The sequence below is a fragment of the Loxodonta africana genome, chromosome 15 (genome assembly GCF_030014295.1).
Source record: "Loxodonta africana isolate mLoxAfr1 chromosome 15, mLoxAfr1.hap2, whole genome shotgun sequence".
In the NCBI taxonomy this organism is placed as follows: Eukaryota; Metazoa; Chordata; class Mammalia; order Proboscidea; family Elephantidae; genus Loxodonta; species Loxodonta africana.
In genome coordinates, this window is record NC_087356.1 from 34,328,207 (window position 1) to 34,346,820 (window position 18,614).

The 18,614-nt window shown below is 38.9% G+C and overlaps 1 long non-coding RNA gene across 1 annotated transcript in view; it reads right to left on the minus strand.

Annotated features, from left to right (window-relative positions):
- Window positions 1-425: 425 nt before the first annotated feature.
- Window positions 426-18,614, minus strand: part of LOC135227787 (uncharacterized) — a 69,279-nt gene continuing 51,090 nt past the window's right edge. The window contains exon 3 of the long non-coding RNA XR_010317956.1: window positions 426-3,067. This is a non-coding gene — a long non-coding RNA (uncharacterized LOC135227787). The remainder of the gene's footprint in view (window positions 3,068-18,614) is intronic.

Genomic DNA, 18,614 nt, shown 5'->3' on the forward strand with positions numbered 1-18,614 from the left:
GCAAGAAGCTAAGTGAAAGTAGAACAAAAGGTTGTCAGAAATCATTTTAGTGAGAATGTGATTGATACAACCAATTTGAAGTTGAAAGCGAAATGTATTATTTTTCGTGTTTGTATTTCAAAGAGAACTGCCATGTGGCTAGAACAATGGAATAAGAGATGTGTAAAATATAATTGAGAATAACTCTTATATTCCACATATGTGAGAAAGGAATGGAAGGAAGATGGGCAAGTTCCATAAAGTGTCATCAAGTGCTTCACTATTCTAAAGAAACCACACACACACACACACACACGTACACACATGCGTACATATCTTTTATTTTATTTTTAATTGGAGAAAGATAAATCATGACATGTTTGGCGCAGAATCCACACACAACAAAAAAGCTAAATCTTTTTATCTGGAATGTTCCAAATCACCTTCAATATTTTTTAGAAAATAATCTACTTTCTGTAACTGTCTGCTTGTTTCATTTTCTAGTTCTTGCAAAATCACGAGCTAAAGCTCTGTTACATGTTCATTCCTCCTTACTGAGAAAGTAAAACACTGTACTCAGTCTTCTGCCAACTGTGATCAAATAGGATCAGCAATAATTTCCTGAGCCATTTATTATCTGACCAAGGCTGTGCTCTACATACCACTTCCATTGTTTCATTAAAGCAAACGCACCCACAAGCACACAAGAAAATTAATTTATTATGGTAATTTGGGGGCAAAGACATACTTAGATTAAGTAACTCACCCCTTTTCACAGCTAATATGTGGTCAAATCAGATTTTGAGCCAGGTCTGCCTGGCTCCAAGAGCACCTGGTCTTAATTACTCGGCTATACTGCAAAAGAAGAAAACAAATGAAAAGATCTTTCTCCTTCTAAAACGAGGATTCTCAGACATCTGACTGGGTTTTAAGAAAAAAGATGAGCAAGGAACTTTTCTCTGAAGAGTGTTAGACTCCTTTATAAAGAATTAGTGTTAATAGTGCTTAGTAATTTATTTCTAACGATTAAAATAATGGAAAATTTAATACTTTTATTTGATGAGAGGTACAACTGGGTATTTATCAGAGAATATGAAAATGACTATCATTAAAAAAAAGGAAGCATGAAGAAAAGTAATGAATTCTAATTCAGTAGGATATGCCAAGCACATAACAGGGTTCCTTCTATTTCCCTCACATGGGCATTATTGGGTATTTGATCCATGTCATATAAAAGTTCATGTTCTCAATGAAGCAGTCTTTGACCTACAATCTTCAGTGCTATATTTACCACAGTAGAGAGAAAAGAAAATGACATTTGTTTTTGCGTTCCAGAAGCTTACAACCTAGCTAGGAAATAAAACACACTTGAAGAAAATCTGAAGAGTAACTTTAAATCAACAACATAGGCAAAGTAAGACAATCAGAACATACAAAATAGCTAATATACTAATTGAAAAAAATTCCCCTTAAAAATAATCATAGCATAATTGCCAGTGTAATATGAAATATCGCGCATGGAATTTTCTCAGTCACCAAGTCCATGACCTGCCACAAAATGAACCAAAAAAAGAAAACCAACCAGTTCATGCTTTGGTTCCAGCATAACAAATTCTAGAACTCAACAGCTATCATAAGGGAAATTAGTGATTTAAGTTCTAAAAAGTCAATGGATTTTCAGTGCCATGTTTATAGAGCTGATTAACTGCTTACTTCCCCTTGTCCCTGTGACACACTCACTTATCTAACCTCCAAACCTTTTGATAGTTGTACTGTATTTGTGCATCATTCACTGGAACATGTTTCCATAAATAGTTAAATTATTTCTCCTGAAAGCTTGACTCCTTAATGCTTCCTAAAGCTCGTTCTAACTTTTTCATTCCTAGCACTTTGACAGGTGTAATAAGGATTCAGACTGAAATCAATTGTGTGCTGGAATTATTGGGGTCTTTAGCATATATGTAATAAGTAAATAAGTACTTGAAGAGGTTTCCTGTGAAGGGATTCAAAATAAAATAAATGACAGAACCACATTCGAGGAAGCATATTATTTCTCACTAGGTGTTGTGGGAATATGGAATCACACTGTATTCTTTTTTTTCACTGCTTATATTCTGAAACACAGGGAAATGCCTCAGGAATGACATTAAGGCAAATAATGTATGCTGCACACATTATTAAACGATAAGCAACCTCATTAAGTAGCTTCCCATTGGTAGTCTCAATTAAAACAGCTGGCTTGACTGTTGGATATTGAAGAAAAAATAAAATTCGTTTTGCAACCAACATCCCTTTTCTCAAATACATAATAATAATTAAAAAAAAAAACAAAAAACTGAAACCTGTTGCCATGAAGTCAATTCAGGCTCAAAGCAACCCTCTAAGACAAAGTAGAGCTGCCCCCATATGGTTTCCAAGGAGCAGCTGGTGGATTCCAACTGCCTATCTCTGGTTAACAGGCAAGCTCTTAGTCACAGTGATAAATTCTTATTTAAAGTGACCTGAGAAAAACAAACTAGCCTAATTAAGGCTGACAATTGTAATCTGAGAACATTGCAATCAGATGTATGCTTTAAGAAGGCCTTGGATATTTTATGATAAGAGTAATAATTGCATTTACTGTTTTTTATGTGCCAAACGCTATTCTCAATGTTTTACTTTCATTAATTTATTTAGTTTTTACAACTACCTTGTAAGTATAAGTACATAATTTGAGGGCCTGGTGCAAAATAAAAATGCAGAAAACCTTGTTTAAAAAGGAGAAAGAACGCTTTTCCTTTCTTAAGCAATCTCTCTCCGGACAGGTCATGATGTTTTTTATTTGGTCCTTAATGTCATGCTCTTTTGGACATGAAAGTAGTAGCCTCATTTTAAAGATGAGAAAACTGAGGGCAAAGAATGTAACACTTTCTTCTGAATATAATAATTCATTCACACTGATATACATTACTCAGTCAGGGCCAATTAACATGATGAGACTTATGTTGGTAATCCTTGGAAGATGACTTTGTTTTTCTCATTGGACTTGAACATGGAAGGAGACGAGGTATGGAGCTTCTGCAGCCATCTTGCCCATGTGAGACTGAGCCTAAGAACAATAAAGCAAGAGACAGAACCATAAGAAGGTGACATTAACTGTGTCTATGGTATATTCGAATTCCTGGTAAAGACACAACTTCCTTTGAGTTTCTCAGTTACATTCACCTGTGAATTTTCATTTATAGTTGATTCCGGCTTCAGTTGAGTCTGATGTCTATGATAGGCAGAAGAATGGTCACCCAAAGATATCCCAGTCCTAATGAGGGCTTCGAACTGGGTCTTCCCAGTTCAGTCATGCCCAAGAGAAACCAGAACACATACAAATTGTTACAATTGGGTGAACTGGAACAATAACCAGAAAGAGAAAAATTACAGGTTAAAGCCCTGCTAGAAACCTAATCTTCTTCTTAGAAAACAAGGGCAGAGTACACATTGCATAGAATCCAAATCTCTTGCCCCTTTGGATTTTGAGCAGTGTCCTGCTCTAAGATGGTGGCCATCTTCGCCACTTTGAATGTGTGTCTCTCTCCACAGTCCTGCCAATAATCAAATCTCATGCATCAGGATCCTCAAAAAGCTCACTACACCTGTTGTGAGTCTCCCATCCCAGGGCTTTGGCCCATAGCTTTGCCCATTCCAGTTATTGTTCTGGATAGTAAAAAATTAGGTCTGTTCTGGTTTAGCTTCATTGGTCATGGCTGAACTGGTTCAAATTGATTCAAAGCCCTGGTCCTAATTCTTGGAACCTACAAAGACGTTACCTTACATAGCAAAAAAGACTTTACAGGTGTGATTAAATTAAGAATCATGAGGTAGGGAGATTATACTGGATTATCTCTGTGGGAAAATATAACCACCAGGGTCCTTATAAGAGGGAGACAAGAAGGTCAGGGTCAGAGAAGCGGCTATGAAAGCAGAAGTATAGGTCACTGTGATACAGGACCAAGAGTCAAGGAAAGCAGACAGCATCTAGAAGCTGGAAAAGGCAAGGAAACAGATTCTCCTTAGAGCCTCCAATACGAACCCTGCTGATTGGTTTTAGGCTTTGGACTTCTGGAACTTTAAGATGATATATATGTGTTGTTTTAAACCTCTTAAAAAAAAAAACAGCAAACTCATTCCTGTCAAGCCAGTTCTGACTCATTGCAACCTTATAGGATAGGGTTTCCAAGGTTATAAATCTTTGCTGAAACAGACTGCCACATCTTCCTCCTGTGGAGTTGCTGATGGATTTGAACCACTGACCTTTCTGTTAGCAGCGAAGTGTTTAACCACCATGCCATCAGGGCTTCTTTCTAAGCCACTAAGAAATAACAAAAATAAGCCACTAAGTATGTGTAGCCCTGGTGGCTCAGTGGTTAAGAGCTCAGATGCTAACCAAAAGGTCAGCAGCTCAAATCTACTACCCACTACTTGAAAACCCTGCTGGGCAGTTCTACAGTGACCTATAGGCTCACTATGGATTGGAATCCACTGGATGGCAATGGGGTTTAACTCTGTGGTAATACGTTATAGCAGCAACAGGAAACTAATACATTCCTTGCAGAAAGTCTTAACTAACACATATTTATATCAGGATACAGGCTCAGAGATCATAATCTCTATTTAAATGTAAAAGAAAAGAGGGGGCGGGCTTTCTGTCAGCCACACAGACCTAAGTTTTATGCTATTCCATTACAACATATTTCTAGAAAGATGGTTATATTTCTTGACACTTCACAATTAGAATTTGATTACAATTTTGCCCAATATTCAAGGTTTTTCTGCTCTTCGTGGTGGATGGAATTTATTGTTTGCACCACACTTAGGATAAGCAGTGAAGTCTAGTGATAACATCACCCTAAAAGATTCCGAAGGTTCAGCAACAGGCTCATTAGAACTGGTAATCTCAACCTTTTTCTGCTCCCAACAGCCCTGAGGGGTATAACGCACACATACAAAAAGTAAATTTCAGACACCTTGGCTTCCTGCCTTCCTGCCCCATTTGTGAATCTCATCATTAGCAATAACTGGTTGAATACACTCTTGCAGATTAGAACGAGAACAGAGAGGTCCAGGGCCCGTCTCTGTTAACTTGGTTACAGAAGCAGAAAAGCAGGTTATGTATGCACAGGGATTCTTACATTGAATGTTTACTGTGTGACCTGCTGGAAATATCTGGAGGATTGTTCCTGGAATCCCTGCTGGGACTATATTTGCATGAAGAATACAGAAGACTGCTAAAAAAAAAAAAAAAAAAAAAAAGAACATCCTAAGGAAAGAACTCCCAGCACCAAGTTGGCCATAAAGAGACCTTCTGTGAGTTGCTAGAGGAGAAAGAAATCCTGATGATAGCATGGAAAATGTCACTCAGATTTGTGTTCTGGTCGATTCCCATGGGCTTGGATATGGTCTTGGACAGAAAGAAGCTACAATTCCAAAAATATTGAAATAGCATGGAGTGACTTCAGAGGAAATAAACATGAGAAAGCACTGATATAAACTGGGGCGTTGGTACTGGCACTGGGGAGTCAGTCTTCAGCAGAGAACCTTGTAATACTCGGCTTTGACAAGCTGCAGCCAGCCAGAGTACATCCCCCTCAGAAGAATGGGACCCAGCTTCCAGCATGAGAAGAGACAGACCTAGCACAGCGGGGTGCCCGGTGCTCATTGCCGATAACTTCAACAACAGCAAGACTCAAGATAAGACATTGATGGTGAAGAAGATGCATTTCAGCAGTATTTGATGGGAGGAAAGAGTCAGAAAAATATAACTTGTTATCAGTCCTGTGACTACATTTTAACTCCCAAGGACAATTTAGCTCAAATAACATACACGTTACTGATGTGTGTTGTTTTTCCTTCTTCTGGTATACCTTACCGTATGCACATAAGCAACTCAACCTTGCCATGCCCCTCTCCTCGGCCATCTCTTCCTCCTCCTCCTCTTCATCTCCCTTTGCCTCTCTCAATTATATACTTTCATTTTTACATTCACACACATCCACACAGTTGAGTTGTCAGATTACGTCCATTCATATTTATTACTTCAAGAAGAATTGATAAGAATAGCAGCAGACCCTGGAAATAAACTCTGCCTTCCAATGAAGAAAACTGCTCTATCTGCTCCAGGGATAGGAATGGATAAAGACTGTTGCTGCTTAGACAGGAGAATTTGTTCCTATGTAGTCAGAGACACTTTTTCCATTTCAAGGCAGAGGGAGAAAATAGCAGAAAATAGTAGTGTGTTGTTCAGGGCTGGGGGTGATAAGAAAAGAAAGGCAGGAGGGGATTTAGTATTTTTCCATGTGCAAAATAAATTGATTATTAGTAGTAATAATAAGTTAATACCCCTCACTTGGAATCCATTGAAACAGCTAAGCACTTGACTACTAGCCAAAAGGTTGGCAGTTCAAACACACCCAGAGGCTCTTCAAAAGACAGGTCTGGTGAACCATTTTCCAAAGGTCACAGCCTTGAAAACCCTATAGAGCACAGTTCTACTCTGTGCATATGGGGTCACCACAAGTCAGACTTGACTCAACTGCAACTAACAACAATAACCCCTCATTCAGTCACAAGGGAGCCTGTAGGGCCATGTCTACTGAAAGCCTAGAGACTTCTTACCAGGCAAAGAAGGAGAACAGAAAGCCAAGACCCAATAGTGTCTTAGGACTCAAAATGGTGTGCATTCTGCTCTGATTTGTTAGTAAAATTATCGTTTCCTACATCCTGGGTAGTTTTCGATTTAAAAACAAAAAAAAAAAAGAAGGAAGAGAGGGAGGGAAGAAGGGAGGGAGAAAGGAAGAATCCCAATTCATAATGTGAGGGGTTGGGTCAGACTTTCCATAACCTGGAATCTGCACTCAGTATCTTGTAATTCCTATGTGCTCACTTAATTAAAACATTTTGGGGCTTTAGTCCTATCCTTTTCCCTTAAATGCTAAGAAGTCATCACATTTAGAGTGATTAGAAGAAATAGAATTGGACTCAGGAAGTATTTGAGCCAGGCATGCCCTCAGGCCTCTCCTTTTTTTGTCTTTTCTCAGGCTGTCTGCCTGGTCATCAACCCTCTCCCATTCATTTCTTCAACAAGAAATGAGCATCTACTTTACACCATGTGCTGTAATAAGCCTAGGGTTTTTATTCTTCCATGAAAATCTTAATAAATTCACTCTAAGATGCAAATTTTTCAGGACAAGGACATTCTCTAACCCCTCACGGGGGACATTTGTTTTAAAAAGTAACACATTCCTAATCTAGAGGAATAAAAATCTAGTTGGGTAATTAAAGTGGGGAAATGGAGACGTTGGAGGCACAAGTTGGATAAAATACCTGCCTAGAAAACACTGTGTACACAGCGATGTGCCTGAGCCTTCCCACAGAAGGAAGATACTTTTATACATTATTAAAGATGTCTACATTGGCGGTGGAGCCCAGATGGCACAGTGGTTAAGAGGTCAGGCTGCAAACCAAAAGGTTGGCAGTTTGAATCCACCAGCTACTCCTTGGAAACCCTAGCTGGCAATTCTACTCTGTCCAGAGAGTCAGTATGAGTTGGAATCTACTCGAAGGCAAGGCAAAGGGTTTGTTTTTTAGTTTGTTTGTTTTACATTAGTGACAAAAGGTCTAGAAGCATTTTCCTGTAGAGTCCCACTTTTTTAAATTTATTCCTTTTATTTTCTATGACAAGAAAACGAAGTAGTTGTCAGCTTGGCATTTCCTCGATTAAATCAAATTTCCACATCAATGCAAGTCAAAAATATTTTCCTCCAAAGAAAACCTTTAATAGCCTATCATTCATGTTTAAAGAGGGAAATAAAGAAAAGGAAAAAATAAATAAAACCGCATCTTATAAGAGAAAGATAAAATTCCATTGTGTTCAAGTGTTTCAAGCATTAAACCTTCTGAAATCCATTGTCACCTAATCATTCTGCTCTGTATGAGTAAACTTTCCCTGTTTGGAAAGCAATTAACTCCTTCCAGCCTCAGAGGAGAAGACAGGGCTCTTCATCATTCATCTTCTGGATTAGGTTTGAGGTGTTAGGGCTAGAATTCATCAAATTATCTCTTTGGGTTTGTTTTCAGGAGCCCTGGTGGTACAGGGCTGTAATTCTTCAAATTATTCCTCTGTGGAGTTGTTTTCAGGAGCCCTGGTGGTGGGTGCAGTGGTTAAAGCACTCAGCTACTAACCAAAAGATCAGCGGTTCAAACCCACCAGCTGCTCAGCGGGAGAAAAACGTGACAGTCTGCTTCCTTAAATATTTACAGCCTTGGAGACCCTACTGGGCTGTTCTACTCTGTCCTATAGGGTCACTATGAGTCGGAATTGACTCAGCGGCAGTGCATTTGGTATTTGATTTGAGATTGTTTTCTATCTTTAGGAGGGCATTTTGATGTTTTATGACAGCATTTTCTCCAGGGGAAAAAAACACATTGTAAATATTTGGGTGTTTCACACTGATAGTTTCTCTGTGGTTTCAGCAAACGGGTTTGGCAAGCTTCCTCATGTAATGGCTATATTCTAACACAGAGACTGAACCCACACTACCAAGGACAGTGAAGCAAGAACATGTAAGCTTTATAAAGAGCCCCATCTATTGCTGAAAATCTTTTAGAGATTAAATAAAACAATGTTTTCACCTTTTTGTGTTTTATTATTGCAAGCAACTGCAGCATCAATAAATAGGTAGGTGGGAAAAGTAGTTTAGTATAAAAATTAAGAGCATGGGATTTGGAGTCACACATACCTGAGATCATATCCCAGCTTCATCATTTAATCCCTGTGTGACCTTGGGTAGGTTACTCTCTAAGGCTTTTTTTATTATCCATAAAAGAGGGCTATTAAAACCTACCTCAAAATATTATTCGGAGAAAGAATGAGACCATGCAGGTAGAATGCCTTTTCACAGTGCCTGGCACATTGTAGGTATTACATAATTATCATCTCATATTATTATGTTGATCCAGTAGAGTTGATCTGAGGTTGTCATCATGTCATAAGAGAAATACAAGGTTGGAAAGCATGGCAGGCTACTCTCTTCTTAGTAAAATACTGAAATTCACAGGAAAGCTATTTGGAGCTTTGCTTCTATAACATGAATTAGAATGGGCTCAACAGTTCAGGTCCCTCCTGATATCAGCCCAGTCCTTGAGTGAATTAGGGTACCAGCCAGTCCAATCTGCTAGTACTGAAAACACATGACTGGTCTTGGAAAAATATACTCACGTCAAGGTAGCATTAAATCTCATCACTTAGGACCCTTGGCAAAAACAGCCAGGACAAACATATAAGTTAAAGGAGAAAAGAATTGTTCTATATCTATAATATTCAATATATAAATTCTTTTCTCTACTATGGCAACATGAACATATGAAGTGCTAGAGGACAGATTGAGAATACCGTATCTCCACAGAATAGCGTAAATGGGGTTTGTGAGTGACAGACAAGGTGACCATGACAGCTAAATCTTCTATGGCCTCAGAAGAGAACCCCTATTGCCACCCCTCCAGCCAAAAGAACAGTGTCCCTTTTAGACCAAGAAGTTCCAGTGTACTCTTTTACCAAAGTATGTGTTAATTGAACTCATTTCAGAAGGAGCTTTAAGACAGAATTTAGGGTAGCAGTTAAGATCAAAGTCATACAGTTCCAGTCTTCACTCAGCTTTGGACAAGTTTCCACACTTGTGAAATGGGTAATTAAAAGAAAAAAATACTGATTCCAAAGGATTGTTTTGAGTATTGAATGAGTTAATATAAGGAGCTTTCTAGGAACAGTGCCTGACACATAACAAATGCTCAATCAATTTAGGTAATTTCATCTGCTTTCTTTCTTGGTTCCTCGACTCAACATCTCTTCAACTTCCCTGGCTAAAAAGTGACCAAATCTCCCCGGTCACACCACCTCCACTTCTTTTTCACCTGCACCTGTGAACATCTCAGACCTTCCCCCAAAGGCTTCAATGATCCTCAAATAAGAAATTCTCGACTTTACCCATCACCACATTTCTGTTTGTTTTATGCCCTTCCCATGTTCAGACTTATCTTCAAATCCCCAGTACTGGAATCAGCTGATGAACCAAGCTAATCTCTTACCTATGAGTTTAAACTTCTTCTATTGCTCATCTTGGGCTACCTAATCTTTACCAAGTCCCCATGTAAACAAACTCTAATCAATCCCTCCTCAATACCGTCTCAACATGATTACCCATTTGATAAACATCTATTGAGCCAGGAAGCAGACTAGATGCTGGGAAATCAGAGGAGAATGGGCCTCTCAAGTGTTGGCTAAGAAAGTTAGCATGAGGTATCTATGTATAGGGGCATTGGAATTGCATAGGGCACCCTCAGAATACTTTCAGAGCTACTTCTTCATATAAAGTGAAACTGATTTTTTCATAACTCATACTTCTTAGGAGTATATGCTTTGCATAGTATGTAGGTGATTGCCCAGAGACTGAATCTGGCCCAAGGGCAGCAAATCGCAGTCTGGTTTAAAAAACTAAATAGACATATGTTATACATAAATGTGCAAATATACATAAACATGTATATGTATGTATGTATTCTATACCCTGCAACAAAAAATAAATGATTTGGGCCAATCAGGCTCCCCTGTAAAGCTGAACGATGCGTACTTGAGTCTATTAGTGATAGGAGGTAAGGTGGAAAACGCTATGAAAGAGAGTTTTGGGTCATGGCAAGCTGTGTTAATTACACATTACTCGCCTTAAGTGTTTGACCACTGAAAGGGTTCACAGGACTCAAAGGGTTTACACTCATGCAACAGTTTTATTATAGTCAAAGAATATAGTCCAGCAACAGCAGGAGAAGGATATACATTAAGAGAAGTTTGCAGAGCTCAGGCAAAGATTTCTTTGTCTTGTTGCCAGGCTCGGTTGCATGGGATCTGGTCTCTCTGCAGGTCAAAAACTATCACTAGCTTGCATTCAAAGTACCTGATTACCAGGAAACCCATATTCTGGAAAAAAAAAAAAAAAAAAAAATTGCCTGCCAGCCGATTCCAACTCATGGCAATCCCATGTGTTACAAAGTAGAACTGCTACTTATAGGCTTTTTGTTTTTTCTTTTTTTTCTGTAATCTTTACAGACGTAGATCACCAAGCCTTTCTTCTGTGCAGCTAGTGGGTTCATACCTCCAATCTTCAGGTTAGTAACCAAGTCCAAACCATTTACACCACCCAGAGACCCAGAGATCTTAGAGTGAAGTATTTGACCAGCTTTAAGCATGGAAATATCCCTGACCCAAATCATATACCCAATTATTATTGCTAATCAATGCTAACTGGCTAGTACATCCTGCTTATGGACACCTGGTAACAGAACATCATATATTTTTACTTAACACGTTTACAGGTACCTGGAGATAAGCAAGTGGTAAACCCAGACCAGCTAAGATCAATCCTTGCTATGCACAAGCTTAAAATATAATTAAGTAGTAACTATGAGGAAGCATGGAAACCCTGGTGGCATAGCGGTTAAGTGCTATGGCTGTTAACCCAAAGGTCAGGAGTTGGAATCTACCAGGCACTCCTTAGAAACTCTATGGGGGCAGTTCTACTCTGTCCTACAGGGTCACTATGAGTCAGAATCAACTTGATGGCAACGGGAACTGGATAAGGACGCTTGTGAGGCTTTTCAGCAAAAAAAGAGGAATGAAGAGGAGATGGAAGCTAAGACAGAACAATAACGAGCAAGAGGTAGGGAGTAGATATAAGTCTCTAGAGCTTTCTCCAGCTTTAGTAACTTCCCAGATGGCATTCTTTTTTCTCTGTATTCAAGTAGCTACCTGGACCTTGTAAAACAAAGACAAAAACAGCACTCGAGGCTGGCCTTTCTAGACATGGCAAATACATATCTCTGGTCTGGGGATTCTAAGGTAAACAGTAAGGCTTAATGGAGGCCAAATAAGTCCCTCCCCTTCCACTATGGATTCTGAACTAATTATACAATTAGCAGGAGTAAGAGACATCAAATATTAGTTTAAGAAAAGGTAGCAGGGGAAGTAGAAGATGGAAGAATGTACACTCTTCACAAAATAGTTACAAAAGGAAAATCCAGGAAGATGTGAGTTAAGCATGCTCAGTTCCTTTTGCAAGTCTCACCAATCAAATAAATCAATCCTCCTTTTTTGGAAAAGTGTGAGTTACTAGTAAATAAAAAGACTCAAACTGGTGTAGTAGCTGAAGTCCACTCACAGATACATGAGATAGAGAGATCAACGTTCCCTTAAAAAAGAAATGTATTTGACATGATCAAAAATATCAGTGACCATTAAAATATCACAGAGAGTAGCTTTACTTTGGAATGAAGCTTTTGTTTTCTGCTCCCTGCTTCCCTGAGAACTAGTCCCCTAGAACTTCCTCAAATTCAACAGCATTTAATAGTCTTCTCTAATAAGACATTGAAGAGCACCCCACTCACCCAGAATACTTTACATAGCAAAACACTGAAAGAGAAGTTCTGAATATCCTTTTGGTAGCTAAAGTTCTTTGAGTTTAGACAGAGGCAAGGATTTGCTCGTGGAAATCAATCTGCCACTTTTGTAACAAACAAAAAAATAATTCCAAAGTCAGCTCATTGAACGTTCCATAATTAGTCAGCTTCCCTTCACATTTTCCTCCCACTTATCTCTGTGCTTCCAAGAGTCTTTCTGACACCATGATTAGTGAAGTGGAAATACAGAAATAAAAGCCTCTACCACAATCACTTCTCTCTGGTTAAGAACACAAATTATTAGGGGAAATCTAGAAAACTGTCCCCGGAGATGTGTCTTCCAGTCCCTCGTAACCGACTCTTTACATAGAACATTGCCAGGGACGCTTATGGACTCTCCTAGTGTGCCCAGCCCTGTACCACACCAGAATCCTTCTGGTAATGTCCACAGAAAAAAGCGAAAAAAAGAGTTTTAGTTTCAAAACTGATTGCAATTATTAAGAAATACTCACAAAAGAAAATTTATATAATGCAAAGACTAGTCATTTAAGAACAATGATCTAATACTAAACTCCCAGTGTAACCAAGGTTTGGAAGCAAGGTAGGAGGTTAAGGATATAAAAAAAGGGGTACTAAATAAAGGTAATCCAAATGATACCAGCTTGTTCTTATTTTTTTAATAATTTCAGAAAAACAATTTAAAGATTTTTTTGACTTCAGTATGATTTAAAACAGGATATATAACTTTCCAAAGTTTACAAAGACAAAACATACCCTATAAACCAAATTACAAAAAAACAAAGGAAATAGTAGATGCAGGCTTTCTGACCCACTGTCTCCATAGCAGTGGGCGGTCGGAGTTTAGTTGACCTGCACAGACAGAAGCAGTCTCTGTTTGCAAGAGTGGAAGCACACGCTCTGCATTGCACGCAGAAACAGGCTTGGCAAGAGGGCCCTTCCAACTGTCTGTAACCCACCTTGCGGAGCCCACAGACAATAAAGGTACTTAACAGTTCCACAGTCTCCATGTCCCACTGCTACAAATTTTCAACTTGTCTTCTTCATCTATATTACTCATTTCTTCATTGCCTGCCCTGATTTAGAAATACTGAACTGTGCTAGGTACTTCACCCCCTTCTGCTATTACTTCAATTCTTCTGGAAGCCTATAGTCAAGGGTGCCCAGTGGTGTTACCAGTCCCGTCACCACCACCACCACCCACTGCCGTCAAGTCAATTCTGACTCATAGCAACCCCATAGGACAAGTAGAACTGCCCAATAGAGTTCCCAAAAAGCACCTGGCGGATGAGAACTGCTGACCTCTTCGTTAGCAGCCATAGCACTTAACTACTATGCCACCAGGGTTTCCAACCAGTCCTATAATATATATATATATATATTTTTTTTTCCAACCCAGCTGTAACCCAGCTACCTCATTTACCTGAATATATGCCAACCCACCAACTTTACATCCCCTTACCTTTTTCCTAGGAGTCCCTGGGTGCCACAAATGGTAAAGTGCTTGACTTTTAGCCAAAAAGTTGGTGTTTCCAAGGTCCACCCAGAGGTGCCTTGGAAGATAGTCCTGGTGATCCTCTTCCAAAATGTCACAGCCTTGAAAAGTCTATGGAGAGCAGTTCTACTCTTCAACACATGGAGTCACCACAAGTCAGAAACGACTAGGTGGAAACTAGAGATGGCCACAAAATTTTTCCTAAGAAACTGAAAATTTTAACACAGTGTATTCTTTCCTTTGTTGTGTCATTAATTCTACTAAATTATGACAATCCTTGTGTTCATGTTTTTCTTCTCCTTTCTGTTCACATACTTTCAGATACATCATCTTTTATCGATGTAAACATGATATAATAATTGCTATGATAAGTCTGAATCTCCTCACCACATTTCCAGCAATTTCTCAAATCCCTATCTTTCTAAAACCCAAAACTGTCCACATAGCACCACATCGTTTGGCCCAAGTCATGACTACCTGTCCACATCCATTAGTTTTATCTATTTATTTTATCTTGCAGGTGATCTAGATGCATACAGTAGGACACATGTTCAAGCAAAACTGGAAAGAAGCAGAATATAAAAGTAAATAAAAACTGTACTGAGTTTTAAGATGAAAATGGATAAAGCATACACGGATAAGCATAGAAAACAGACTGAAAAGTAACACATTTAAATATCTATCTTGCTATCTTGCTGGTGAGATGACACTTTTTTTTTTTAATTCTTGCACTTTGTATTTTATCTGAGCATAAAAAAAAAAAAATTTGTATATGAGAGGAAACCCTGGTGGCGTAGTGGTTAAGTGCTACGGCTGCTAACCAAAAGGTCAGCAGTTCAAGTCTACCAGGCACGCCTTAGAAACTCTAATGGGCAGTTCTATTCTGTCCTATAGGGTAGCTATGAGTTGGAATCAACTTGATGGCACTGGGTTTGTTTTTTTTGGTTTTTGGTTATGTGTATGAGTATTTTCTATGAGTAGGTGTTATTTTTACAATATGAAATCTTACACCACATATATATGAAATCTTATACATATGTCTGTGTAGTATAATATATAAAACATACACAAGAACTATAATAAGTAAATAATTTCTTAATAATTCCCAAAATAGGTTAATAAGTAAATCATGATAGAAAATTTATTTTATTATATCAGAAATAGAGTTAGTACATTTTCTAGAATAAAACAGGCACATAACACTGTATAGCTCACAATAACAAAGTCAATCTTACGATATCTCTTGAACATTCATTTTTTCCCCATCAACATTCAGAAAAAAATAATCAAATTTGTGTTTGCTCTCTGCCCAAATGTGAGATGTAAAAATTCTTTTACAAATCTCTTGAAGCTTGTCAAAATGCACACATTCAAAATCAGCATCATGTTTCAGCCTTTTAAATAAAAAAAGCAGCACCCTACACTGAACAGTTTAAACTGAAACCCTCACTCTTTTGAAATGAGGCAGTGTTATTAACTGATACAACAACAAAACCCTGAATTATTGGCTACCTTTAAGTCTAAAGCAAGACATCTCATATTGTGATTTATAATTTTAAGTGGATGGAGCAATTGTCCCTTCCAGGAGAGTTGAAATCAAATCCATCAAAGACAATTAAGGTAACCAATCAATTTTTCTAAGAAAAATACAATTCCCAAAAGTAGGTCGAAACAGTTTCAGGATAAGCACTCAAATAGAATATGTCCACACCTTCTTCTCACTATGACTAGACACAAATCCACATTACCACAGACACAAAATATTTTATCATCTAAATGCCAAGGACTAGCAATCTGTAAAAAGCAATACAAGAGAAGCCTAGTGGTGCAGTCTAATAAAAAACATTAAAAGTAACATCAGGGTTGCACACGCCATCCATTTTTTGATATCCAAGGTAAATTACTATTCCAAAAGGACAATAGCTCTAAATTCCTTCATTGATGAAGAAAGAGAATAAAGAAAAATAGCATTTATTAACACATTATTTATAAATGTGGAGGCACTGTTAAGGTTGGGGATTCATGACATTTCTGAGGAAGTTATCAGTCTTGGAGGAAGTACAGCCAGAATGCTCCTTAGAAGTAAGAAAGGCAAGACTTTGTCTTGCTTACTTTGGTTTGGACAAGTCAACAGGAAAGACCAATCACTATAAAAGGACATCACATTTCGTAAAGTAGAAGGTCAGCAAAAAGGAGAGAAACACTCATGGGGTGGATTGACACAAGAGCTGCAACAATGGGCTCAAACACACCAACGAGTATGAGGATGTGCAGGACCTGCCGATGTTTCATTCTGCTATTCACAAGGTCACCACGAGTGGGAGTCTCAACAGCTGCCAACAACAATAATGAGAAAGCTGCACAAGATTAAGAAATACAGCCAAATAGAAATACTTCCCACATAAACTCAGGCCCCCTCCTGCTGTCAGCCCAGTCCTCTTACTGACTTCTATGCTCACTGCTGCCTCCAAACCTTGGTCCACATCCTTCCATTCACTCTGTGCCACCTATTCAAATCTTACACATCTTAAAGACACACGTTCAGCCTCATCTCTTTCCTGAAAATGTCCCTTACCGCAACAACCCACAGTGATCTCTGCCTTTTCTAACACCTTCCATACCCTCTCATGGGAAGACAGCAGTCAATGCAGATAAAGGGATCTTTGGCTCCTGTGTGCAGGCCGTGTTTACACAGTACAGTTGTCAGCTGCCTGAAAGCAAGGACTCTGAATTCTCCACATTTCATTGTAGGCTACTTCGGACCATGTGACACCTTCTGGCTATAACTATAGCTCCGTCTCTATCGAACTATTCTAATCCGATCTCATAATTATTATCAATTTGCCACCATGTGTCAGAGTCCTGGGCACCAAGGAAGCATCAAGGAACAAGCTGTTGTTGTTGTTGTGAGATGCCGTTGAGTCAGTTCCGTCCCATAGTGACCCTATGCACAACAGAACGAAACCCTGCCTGGTCCTGAGCCATCCTTACAATCGTTGTTATGCTTGAGCTCACTGCTGCAGTAACTGTGTCAATCCACCTCATTGAGGGTCTTCCTCTTTTCTACTGGCCCAGTACTTTGCCAAGCATGATGTCCTTCTCCAGGGACTGATCCCTTCTGACAATATGTCCAAAGTGTGTAAGACGCAGCCTCACCATCCTTGCTTCTAAGGAGCTTTCCGGTTGGACTTCTTCCAAGACAGATTTGTTCGTTCTTTTGGCAGTCCATGGTATATTCAATACTCTTTGCCAACACCACAATTCAAAGGTATCAATTCTTCTTCAGTCTCCCTTATTCATTGTCCAGCTTTCACATGCATATGATTCAATTGAAAATACCATGGCTTGGGCCAGGCACACCTTAATCTTCAAGGTGACATCTTTGCTTTTCAACACTTTGAAGAGGCCGTTTGCAGCAGATTTCCCCAATGCAATTCAACATTTGATTTCTTAACTGCTGCTTCCATGGCTGTTGATTGTGGATCCAAGTAAAATGAAATCCTTGACAACTTCAATCCTTTCTCCATTTATCATGATGTTGCTCATTGGTCCAGTTGTGAGGATTTTTGTTTTCTTTATGTTGAGGTGTAATCCATACTGAAGGCTGTGGTCTTCAAGTCCTTTTCACTTTCAGCAAGCAAGGTTGTGTCATCTGCATAACACAGGTTGTTAATGAGTCTTCCTCCAGTCCTGATGCCCCGTTCTTCATATAGTCCAGCTTCTCAGATTATTTGTTTGGTATACAGATTGAGTAGGTATGGTGAAAGGATACAACTCTGACATACACTTTTCCTGACTTTGAAACAATCAGTGTCCCCTTGTTCTGTCCGAACAACTGCCTCTTGATCTATGTAAAGATTCCTCAGGAGCACAATTGAGTGTCCTGGAATTCCCATTCTTCACAATGTTATCCATAATTTGTTATGATCCACACAGTCGAATGCCTTTGCATAGTCAATAAAACACAGGTAAACATCCTTCTGGTATTCTCTGCTTTCAGGCAGGATCCATCTGACATCAGCAATGATATCCCTGGTTCCACATCCTCTTCTGAATCCAGCCTGAATTTCTGGCAGTTCCCTGTCGGTATACTGCTGCAGCCGTTTTTTAATGATCTTCAGCAGAATTTTGCTTGCGTGTGATATTAATGATATTGTTCTACAATTTCCGCGTTTGGTTGTATCACCTTTCTTGGGAATAGGCATAAATATGGATCTCTTCCAGTCAGTTGGCCAGGAAGATGTCTTCCATATTTCTTGGCATAGATGAGTGAGCACCTCCAGAGCTGCATCTGTTTTTTTAAAACATCTCAATTGATATTCCATCAATTCCTGAAGTCTTGTTTTTCACCAGTGCCTTCAGAGCAGCTCTGGACTTCTTTCTTCAGTACCATCAGTTCCTGATCATGTGCCACCTCTTGAAATGGTTGAACATCAACTAATTCTTTTTGGTATAATGACTTTATCTCTTCCTTCCAATCTTCTTTTGATGCTTCCTGCGTCATTTATTTTTTTTCCTCGTGGAATCCTTCACTATTGCAACTAGAGGTTTGAATTTTTTCTTCATTTCTTTCAGCTTGAGAAATGCTGAGTGTGTTCTTCCCTTTTGGTTTTCTATCTCCAGCTCTTTGCACATGTCATAATAATAC